Source organism: Lissotriton vulgaris, chromosome 2_1 (assembly GCF_964263255.1).
Source record: "Lissotriton vulgaris chromosome 2_1, aLisVul1.2, whole genome shotgun sequence".
NCBI lineage: Eukaryota > Metazoa > Chordata > Amphibia > Caudata > Salamandridae > Lissotriton > Lissotriton vulgaris.
In genome coordinates, this window is record NC_141687.1 from 1310506592 (window position 1) to 1310518339 (window position 11748).

The 11748-nt window shown below is 46.5% G+C and overlaps 1 pseudogene; it reads left to right on the top strand.

The window, feature by feature from the left end:
* The window catches only part of LOC147732548 (serine/threonine-protein kinase mos-like), a 45333-nt pseudogene extending 34302 nt beyond the window's left edge, over nucleotides 1-11031 (top strand).
* The last annotated feature ends 717 nt before the right edge of the window (nucleotides 11032-11748 follow it).

Here is an 11748-nt window from a genome sequence, read left to right on the forward strand (position 1 = left end):
GACAAATTCTTTCACAACATTGCAGATGAGAAATCTAAAATTGCTGAGGCAGTGGTGGACATGCAGAATTCTGATTTGGCAGGATTGGCGAAATGGGCCCATCAGAAAGCAGGACATTTTGGAGAAAGAGCCACTAGCAGGTGGGCTGCTGACCGAGGAATTTATATTCCTCTAAATTTGATCAAAGATACTATAATGCATTGTCCTATCTGTCAACATTCTAGACAACGAAAAGTACCCCAAATTGTCAGAGGACAATTACACCGAGGTAAATTACCCGCTCAAATTTGGCAAATTGATTATATTGGTCCACTTCCCATGAGTAAAAATTGTCAATATATATGCACCATTGTAGACACTTATAGTGGTCTTTTAGTGGCCTTTCCTTGTAAATGAGCTACCCAAGTAAATACCATTAAAACATTGGAATTAATTATGCTGTATTATGGTGTCCCATTTCAAATACAATCTGACAATGCATCCCATTTCAAAGGAAGATTGGTACAGGAATTTTGTGTGGAAAACAACATTGAATGGGTGTTTCATATACCGTACTACCCACAGGCAGCAGGCCTTGTGGAGAGAATGAATGGTTTGCTAAAAGATCAATTGCGTAAATTAACTGACAACAAATATAAAAATTGGAGAGATTATTTATTTCATGCACTGTTAGTTTTGAATAATCGCCCCTTTTTAAATGCTGATTCCCCATTAATGCGTTTATTTCCTCCAGCTGTTGATGCTAAACCAAACACAGTCAAAAATACTGTAATGTATTGGGAAATTTCCCCTGGAGCCCTGGCTCCATGCAGAGCAACCCCAGGTTCTGCAGGCTTAGACCTGCATGCTATGAATGACATTACTATAAAAGGAAGAGATCGAGTTATCATTGAAACTGGCATTGGTGTCAGTATACCGACTGGAAACTTTAGATTAATTGCCCCAAGATCGGGCATGGCCTTAAAAGGCATTCAAGTGCATGGAGGTGTAATTGACAGTGATTATCAGGGAGAGATAGCTGGGAGGCTGTCTGTGAAGAAGCACCCCTTACCTCCCCGGGGCGGCGACCGAGTGTGGGCTCCCTGGCCTCCGGAAACGCGCATGCAGTATCTCGGCAAACCAGGGCTACTCCTCTCTCTTTCTCCCTACAGGGGCCGACATCAACAGCGGTACGCAGCAGACCGGAAGCGACCTCTCGTGACCCCGGAAGTGAGGCGATTCAGGAAAGACCGGAAGTGTCCGCACCCGACCCCGGAAGTAATCACCCAGGTTCCCGTCCGGAAGATAGAAAAGCCGACCAGCAGGGAGACGAGAGGTTCCCAGCAGCGAACTCGTGGTAGGAGCTAGCAGTCAGCGAAGAACCAACAGCGGAGAGCGGAGGAGAGAGGAAGACCCGGGACGAGGAAGAGGAGGAGGACGTTTGGTGCGAAGATTGGTGGCGACCTCAGGAGGTGGCTGGAGAGCGGCCGTAATTAGGAAGAGAGTTACGGTGGGGCACGTGAGCACCTTGTCACCTTTCTCCGTGTTTCCCCTGTAGTTTAGTGTAAATACTGTATATATCTAGGCACAATCAGCATCTCACTGTAAAATAGTCGTACCACTGGCACTGTGAATAGTACCTGATCCCATTTCCCCACAAGCAGCACCCTCTCCCCGTTACCCATCTTAGCCTCCCTTCTCCACCTACCCTACCGTCCCTTCCTCACGCTCGCTTTCTATCCCTCACTCCCCGGTGTGGGTGGAAGTACTCCTAAGTCCGTTTTTGCTCAGGACTAATCGCCCTGTACTTTTTCTCTTCCCGTATACCTCCGAGGGACACACCGTATCCTCTTCCCGAGAAGACGACCTCAGCCCAGCAGCAGACATCCTACAAGACGACCCCCTCGCCAGACTCACACCACGAGGACCCCAGCCTGCATATCCAACTGGGACTCAACACCCAGCCCATGTCTTACAAGGACCTTGTTTCTGTAAACTTAATAAATCCTCGCTGATCATAGCACACTTCATCCGGCCTCCGCGCCTGTTATTCCGGTCCGCCCATACCCCTACTCCACACTGTCCCAGCTGATAAATATTACTTACGAGAATGAATAATGCCTGTATTTGATTTTATTTTCAGATCATTCTCTGGACTGCTGTTGCAGGATGTGCCAGCGTTGGACTCCTTTTGGCCTGCTACGTCGGGAGAGAAGGGAACCCCCAGACTTTGATTGATTCAAGAATCAGAGTACAATGTTACTTTGCTGTGTGGGATTCATCATCTAACTTTTGGACAACTCTGGCACGGAGAGTGACAAACTCCCCACATTTCTGTTTAACACCGATGCGTTCGGTAACGGACATATTAGCGACCTGTTTGGATGCCGTTCCAGCTTCTTTGGAGACCCTTGCCCATATTTTCAATATATCAAATGCCCGTCCTAACATTATTCTAGGTGATTTTGCAACCCATGAATATTGTCCTTTATGTACGGTGCTGTTAGACCCAGTACCACCAATTCATTCCCAAATAACTACATATAATATCACGCAGGGTGATTTATGTTTCTTCCTCACATGTGATCCAAGTGCCATAACTGAATGTGTTCCTTTAAAATTGAAAGGATCTACTTCATTTACAGATCATGAAAAAACTTTATGTTCCCGGAGATTACCGAAGTCGTGTACTTCCGTCAAGAACAATATGACCTGCAAAAGTCTTGTAGTTACCCCTAGCCACTATCGTACAATGCTATTACCTTCTGGATGGCTTTTCTCTTGTGGCAATACATCTTGGCCTTATATCCCTGCTAATATTACTGGAGGACCCTGTGCTATCACTAGATTAAGCTTATTAATGTTTTCTTCACATCCTAATGTGAATTCCCGTATTGTCCGTGATGCTGTAATTTTGAATGACAATTGTGACTCTACACTACATTTATTTTCTGAATCTGAATATCTTAGTTTGGCTTTCTCTATTTTAGGTGTCCCTGCTTTGGCAGTATACAATGCTAAATCTATTGGAAAAATGGCTTGTTGGATGGTTAAATCCATCAATCATACTTCTACGATTCTATCTGACATGCTATTGGATGCCCAGGGTGAGCTTCGGGCAATTCTACAAAATAAAGCTGCTATAGATTACCTTTTACTTAAACATGGTCATGACTGTTCTGACTTTGAGGGTCCTTGTTGTTTCAATCTATCAGACCACACTAGTCGATTCAGGCTCACATTGACAAACTCCACGATTTGACCAAAGAAGTTAGAAAACACATAGACCAGGGCTGGTTTGACTGGCTCTTTAATTGGTTAAACGATTTACATTCTTTACGTAAGATATTAGGGGGTGCCCTACTTACTATTTGTATTTTAGTTGCTATTTGCTGTTTTATTCAGTGTATTCCTTCTTTACTTCAAACTTGCAGATGGCGTACTAGAAATAGATCTGTCAACTTTGTTTCATATTATTCTTCGACATATGTTAGTTCCATTTAAGCGAATAATTAGTAGCCTAAAGTCAAGGGTGAAATGTTCTGACGGGGTTTTTGTTCCCTTTTTGAGTGAAGGTGACTTTAGCCTACTATCATTCTAATAGAGGGATTAGAGCCTTAGATTTGGCCTATTTACAAGATGCTTGACATAATTCCCTATTCTTTTCTCTATTCTAGGGCCTATAAGCTTATGTTAGGGGATAGATTCCTGAGTATTAGTATTATTCCGTCCTTTTTTAAGGTTACTAGTATATTCCTGATAGAGTTATTCATCTTTATGCTTATTTCAGGCCTTGTAGGCCTCGAGCAGGAGAGACTCCATCTTTCTTTCTGCCTCGGCTGCTTGAGACGCTTTTAGGTCAAATGTAATGTTTTAGTTATAAGGTGTTGTTCGCTTGGAGAGAACCGGCTCGGGCTGGCCCTTATCGAAAGACTGTATTTTTCTTCGTGTCGAAGACATAACATCAGGCCGGCCGGCTGAGAACGTGTCCTTGGCACGGGGTAGTACAAGAATTTGGTGGCCGGCAGGTTACTGGCTGGAAATTTCCATGCATGAACAAGGTTCTATATTAGCGAAAGTACAGAGAGGAGGAGAGTTCATTCAGTCAGTTAGCAGACAGCAGCTAGTCGTTAGCATTATTGCAGTTAATCAACTTAAAGCAGACAGTCGCCATTTTGAAGTCTGAAAAGACCGAAGGCTGATAATCTCTCAGAAAGATTGAAGTTACTTTAGTTGGAGCAGCTGGTGAGCTTTGATACTGAGATCAGAGCATGCAGAGTGAAGAAGTTAGTGGAGCGAACAAATATTAGAGCGGCAGTAACTGATTTATAAGATCGAAGTCGGAAGGTGAAGATAGTTTGTGATCGAGAGGAGAGAGGAGTAGTGCAGAACGACGAGAGTGAGACAGACGAAACAGAGAACAAGAGGGAGGTTCCAGTGACTTGGAGGGGAGCAAAGGAGACAGAGCATAGCGGTGCAGATGTATATCCGTGACTGCAGGGGTGATCCTAAGATGAGCCAAGGCACAGACGAGAAGGGAACCCAGATGACAACTGAGTCCAGATTTCGTACTCATAAGGTGACGTCGACCCTTTCTTATTAGCGTGCACACACATTCTAATTCTTTCCTTTGCTTTTCAGGCTATATGTTATATTGCAGTATATTGTTGTTATAATTTGCTATTGTGTAATAAAGGGACCCCGTTCTTAGTGAACCATTGTGTATTGTGGCTTGAGAGAGAGAGAGAGAGCACCGGGAGGATACGGTGTATATACCCACAGGATTGTGGCTTGTGTGAACACTGATTGTGGTCAGTGTGTAATGGTAAGTGATCAGAACTGCCCCCCTTCACTATGAGGAGGAGGGTAGCATAGTCTGGGCCAGATTTCCGCGAGACTATAAGGTATGAGTGTGGTGTAGAATATGGAATTCCGTAGCAATTAGTGATTGATTCTAATAATCCCTATGGATTTGGTGGTGTTTTGGACGATCTAAGCTTGTATATTGCTAATTCCCCATCCCCAAGTAGGTACCCAGGTACCATGGTAAGTAGGTCCTGAGGAGGGAGGTGGTTACGTTTCGGCCGGGTTGGTGGTGTCTTGGTGAGCTGATTCTATCTGGTCCGAAAATCTGGTCGTTACACCCCCTCATCACAGTTTCTAATCTCCTGAAATGGGCTGTTGCCACAAACGTAGGAAGATTGGTAAAGTGATACAGCAATCTGGGGAGCACCACCATCTTCAGTAGTACAATTTGGCCTACAACTGACAGTGGGAGCGCGCACCAGAAGGACATTTGCTAACGCAGCGCTGTAAATGCTCTCCTTAGATTGCCCTCTGACTGATCCTGCTGTTGGTGATAAACACATATTCCTAGATATTCAAAAGTGTCAGGCTGCCAGAGAGTGCACCCACCATTGTACCAGAGTGCAGGGTCTGCATGCCACTGATTAAAAGCGTACAGGCAGGATTTGCTCCAGGTGACCCTCATCCCGGATAATGCAGCAAAGTCAAGAATGTGTGAGCTAGGTGGAAGGGAGCATATATCTTTGAGGTAGACCATGATATTTGAGTGTGCCATCACTGAGGGGAATACCAACGCTCCATGCCCTGCATTCTGAGTATTGCCGCTAGAGGCTTTACTGCCAGAGCAAATAACAGTGGGGATAGGGGGCATCCCTGCCGGGTACCGCACCTGATCGGTTTGGGATTTAGTAGCCTGCTGTCACTCTAACTGTGGGTTGTGTGTACAATAGCTGGATCAGGCGGAGGAATCAACCCATAGTTCCAAATTGGTTGAGTACCGCAAAAAGGTAGTCCCACTCCAGTGAATTAAACGCCTTTTACAGTTCCAAGACCAGGCAGCCAGAGTAGGTGGCGACTCTAAAGCAATGCTCGAAATTCAATGACGTATTACAGGCTGGGGCAAATCCATTCTGATCAGGTCCCAGCAGTGCCGGCACCAGCGGGCCAGATGATCAGTGAGCACCTTGGCCAATATTAAACCCCTTAGACAATATTTTGTAGTCCGTGTTTAGCAAGGCTAACGGACAATATGAGGCGGTTGGGCCTTTGTCCAGCATGGGCAGGGAAATGAGTAATGCCTCCAGCATTGAGGGGGGAAGAGAACCTGTGTTGAGTGTGGCATTGTATAGCTGCTGCAGGTGTGGTGTTACTCCATGTGCATAAGCTTTGTAATAGTCAGAGGGGAGGCTGTCAGTGCCCTGGGTCTTGCCTATGGCTAGTGCCCATATCACCACCCCAATCTCCATGGGAGTGATAGGTTCCTCCAGCTCTAAAATGTGTACTTGGTCCTGGACCCGAAGGGTGCCCAGGGAAAGAATGGCAGATAATTGTATATTGTTGAATGTGTTTCTTGATGTGTACAGGGCCTTATAGAAGCGAGTCAGTTCCGCGTGTATTTCAGCTTGTGTTTAGAGTAGTCAACTAGCGAGTACTCGAAGGGCTACAGGTTGTGATATCTGCTCTTGTTGTATGAGCCATGCTAGAAGACGGCCTGCATGATCCAAATGTGCATGTACTCTGGCTGAGTGTGTTGCATAATTTATGCATCTTAGACACTCCAGTAACTCTGCCAGTTCACCACGTCTGGATTGGCAGCCCAATTTGCCTCCAAATGCTTAATCTCTCTCTCTGCTCTCCCCACAGCTACCTCCAGGTGCCTGCGTATGTTCCAGTTGATACCCAGGCATCTACCCCTGATGGTCACTTTAAATGCCTCCCTTTCCGTGAGCATGTTTCCTGCCGATCCCTCATTAAGTTCAAAGTATTCAGCCGTAGCTGCAACCACTGCTTCCCGAAATTATGCATCCTCCAGGGCCCACGTTAGAGGCACAATGTGGGTATCACTGGACGAGGCGCCTCCCGTTTTAGGTGTAGCAGCAGGGGGTTGTGGTAAGGGTGCGTGCGACCAAGGTACTCTGTATGCTCTATCATGGGGTGAAATACCAGCGAGCCAACTATTCCATCAATGCTCACATGTAGGCTGTGTAATAAGAGTATGTTCCTGTGTTGGGATACCGCATCCACAACAAGTCTGCCACTGACCAGTGATGAATCCAGGCTCTTAGTGCCCCAGTGTTAGTCAGAGAGTGTGTGCCAGGTAGCAGAGGGAAGGATCGATCTAATGTCATGTCAATGACAGCATTGTTGTCTCCCCCTATCAGCCATGGTAGACTGCTCCACCCCTTCAAGATAGTCGAGAGAGAGCAGAGAAACAATGCCTGGTTAATGTTAGGGGCATATACCACTCCCAGCACCATTGTTATACCATTTAGACGGGCTTTATGAATAAATATCTCCTGGTCAGGTCTGTTTTAACCTCCTCTGCTGCAAGCGGGGTCCCCGCCTGCACCCAGATTAACGCTCCTCTCGCATATGAATAGCAGCAGTAGCGAAAACCTGTCCCTGCCAACCGGCATCAGCTGAGTCTCCTGTAAAAGAGCGATGTGAGCTGACCTGAGCATGAGGTAGGAGTAGACGGAGTAACGCTGTGCAGGTGTGCACATGCCCCTCACGTTCCATGTTATTAGATTTGCATGTGACATTTTCACTGTAGCAACATTTTAGGACAATATTTCTCAATAACTAGATAGCTAACACTACAACTAGTAAAACACAACCTATGCAACAATAGTGGAGCAGATATGTAACAGTGATCCACCCAAACTGGTGTATCACATTGTGGTAACAAGCTTACTACCCCATTCATGGTGGGTTTGCTATGCATATCCTGTCATTGATGGGGAGGTCCACTATGTCCCTGTGCCCATTTGACTGGATAGGCCGTTGGCCAGTGAGGCTGCCTGTGTTCTCACGCTTATAGTGTGACATCAGTATGTGTTAACAGCTGAACCCCTCCGAACGTGTGGTTCCCAGCCAATGTTGGCCGCAAGGGAAGAGTGGGAGAGGTAACCAAGGGGGAGGGGGATCCACGCTCCAGTTCCATGTTCACGGGCAATGCAGAATGGGAGTCTACGGCTAGCCACGTCTTGAGGGATATTTCTGAAGGTTTGGTCTATGAGGTCAGATAATATGATCAGCCATCTAGGGCGCCACCTCTGTTGGTGTTGGTGTGTTGGTCTCTGAAGTGTGTTCTATTATAGAGTAACCTTCACTTGTAGATTTCTCTCTATCATTGTCAAGGTCTGAGGTGTGTTGTTTGGTGTGCAGTGTCGCAGCCATACGTATTGCATTCCTTCATGCATCTTCTGGGTCGTCAAAGAAACAGTGTTGCCACTGTCCACCACACAAAGTTGTGCATGGAAAAGCAGTGAGTATTGCATGTTCGGTTCACATATACATCATTTAACTGTCAGAAAAGAGTGTTGTTGTTTCTGGACCGCTAAGGTTTAATCTGGGAAAATCATCAATACAGCACTGTTCACTTTCATCTTTTGTCTATGATGCGCTTCGCGTAGTATACTGTCTCGATCCCTGTAGTTAAGCAGGTGAAACAGAAAGGGTCTGGGGCTGGCTCTTGGTGGTGGTTTCCGTGCTGGCACCCGATGCGCCCACTTGACAACAAATTGTGCAGACAAGTCTGCTTGGGGCATCCAATCGCGTAGCTAGCTCTTGGTATACTTCACAGCACCTTGGCCTTCGGTCCCTCTTGTCGGTCCAAATATAGGTATATTATTGTGGCGTGATCTGCCTCCTGTGTCTTCCACTCTGTCTTCTAGCTCAGATATGCATCCCAGAAGCGCTTGCAGTGTATCAGTATTTTCCTGTGTGGCAGTCTGTAGTTTTTCTAATTGTAGTTTAGCTGTGCGGTGTTTGTCTGCAAGTTTACGCTGATCGGCACGCAACTGGTTAAAATCAATAGTAATTTTGTCTATTTTACTTTCAAGTGACGTCCGCGTGTTTTCTAGAGCTGCGTCAAATTTCTTCACTGTGGCTAGCACATTACCTATCTTAACGTTTAGTGATATATCTGTCAGTGCCAATTTGAACTGGGAGTCACCTTCCAGGAGTTTACCTGATACCTGGGGGACTCTCGATGGAGTGGCTGGAGCGGAGAAGTCCCATAACTAGCTGCTGGGCTGTGGGCTCTGTCAGTCTATGAAGACCATTCACTAGCCGTGTGTGTGCTGCAGGATGTAGTGCCTGAATCTCACACATCAAGTTTCAGGGGGCCAGTGCGCTAGATTGACAACCCCACCACCGCCACTGATCCAGTATGACTGCTCTTTAAGGCTATAGGAGAAAGATATGTATGTCAAACCAACATGTCACTGACGTGTCCCCAAGGCGTAGAACCAACAGACCTCTTCTGATGCACCTCACTAGCTCTCCCACCAGTAGCGAAGCGCCCCTGTGGGACAATGACAGGTGACAATAGGTCACAGCTGCCTTTTCCAGGCACCTGAGTATCTGGCCAGTGCTTCCTCTTACAAACACCCCCCAGCCCTTGCCATACCTCTCCCCAATCTGTTATATTATCTGTGCTAGCACCACTTTTTCTCTACATCGGGGCACAGGTCTCCCAGATTTACTTTGACTGGCTGGAGTGTCAAGCCTCTACGGGCCATTTGTAGGTAGGGCTTTTGCGCTCGCAAGCCACGAAATTCGCATAATTTCGGTTGTTTGCAAACGCAAAAGTGTGTGATGCGATGTAGGTAAGTTATGTTCCATGCAAAATTGCGAATCGCAAAATTAGCAATTATCAATTTTGCGATTAATGGGTTCTGCGAATAAATTTGCGAATTCGCAAGCTGCGTCTCTGATTTAGCAAAAATCGCAAATACCGTCACGCAAAAAGCCAATTTGCAATTTCCTATGTAGGTAAAAATCGCAAATAGCTAATTTTCTAAAATCGCAATTTTGCACTTCTCAATTACCATCAACTCAGGCCAGGTGATAACCTGATGCAACCTATTTAAAGTGGCCCATGATGCAACAGTGGCTTCTCACAATGGCTGGGCTTTATGTTATAGCCAGGAGGCTGCGTATCCGAGAGGCTGAGGAGAGAAGGAGACGCCAGGAGAGGATCTACAGGACACGCATCACCCTCTTCCAACGCACTGAGGAGGACATTGATGTGCACTACAGGCTGCATACAGAAAGTATCCTGGAGCTGATAGAGGAGCTGACACCCATGCTGGAGCACCCCACATACAGGGCCCACACCATTCCCACACACATACAGGTGTTGTGCTCACTGCACCTCCTAGCGTCAGGGAGTTTTCAGGGGGTAATTGCTGCAGTAGGAGGGGTGTTCCAGAGCGCACTTTCGCGTTTCTTCCACGCTTTCCTCAATGCTATGATGCAGAGGATGCATCAGCACATCAAATTTCAAAACACACAGCAGGAACTGGACCAAACCAAATAGGATTTTTACGAAATTGCCCAATTCCCCCACGTGATTGGCTGTGTGGACAGAACACATGTCGCAGTGTCCCCCCCATCACACAATGAGTACGTTTTTAGAAATAGAAAATCATACCATTCATTAAACATCCAGGTAGTCTGCAATGCCAAAAATCTAATCACCGATATCGTAACAAAATTTCCAATAAGCACTCATGATTCCTTCATATTTAGACACTGTGCATTACATTGCAGACTTACAAATGGCGATTTTGGAGAGGGATACCTGCTAGGTAATTTCATGGCACACACAAACAGTGGAATGAAATGTTTCAACTTGCGGTATCTCACTAAACATCGACATTCTTCTTCTATGCAGGAGACAGTGCATAGACTGTGCGTGATAACATCCTCACACCCTACCTAAATCCAAACACAGCTGCTGAGCGGAAATACAACACTGCCCACAGAGCCACAAGAGCCACCATTGAGAGAACCTTTGGAATCCTCAAAAGCCGTTTCCGCTGCCTAAACAAGAGTGGAGGTACTCTACAGTACAGCCCGGAGACGTGTTGCAAGATAGTGGTGGCCTGCGCTATGCTACACAATATTGCTATCAAGAAGGGCACCCCAGTGGATCTGACAGACTCCGACACATCTGAGGAGGAACCAGCCCCCCAAGCAGACGTGCAAGAGGAGCCGGGGCAGCTGCTGGGCGCATGAGACGAGATGACATCACACAGAACTACTTCTAGGTAAGAGAAAAAAACACAATAACCAATGTTGTTTTTCAAAAAATATGTTTACTTCCTTACATGCAGGATATTTAAAGTCACACAGTGCGACTGTACGTTTGAAATTTGCACATGTTAATGTCCTCACAGTGCCCAGAAATTTTAAACTTACGTAGTCCTCGTGGCATGTGTTGCTTCACAACATGCCCTTGTCCATCCCACTCCTTCACCTACGGCGTGAAGGCCCTGATGCACCTCCTTCAGCCTGTTCAGTAGTTTCAGTGTTGTTGTCCACACCTCTGCCCTGACGGCCACTCCTACGCCTTGCTGCAGGAATAGGTGGAGTAGGTGTGCTTCTGCTGGATTGCCCATCAGTGTCTATGCTACCTGGCGTAACAATCCCTCCAGTGACAGCAGCCTGCAGTTGGTCAAGTGCATGGGTTACCTGCACCAGGCTCTTGGCAACGTCCTGACAGCAGAATGCCATCTCATGTTGCATGCTAACAGTTCTTCTAGCAAGCATAGATATGGCTGTTGATTGGCGGCTCACAGCCCTTGCAAATTGGTCCAGGCGCGTGTGTAAGCGACGTTGGTCCCTGAGGTGGGCCTGCCTAGCAATCCTTGCTTCATTCAGATTTGCCTCTTTGACTGTTGCTATTGCTCTAATCTGACATGTGCCGATTGTGTTGAGCCAGCTGACGCTGTA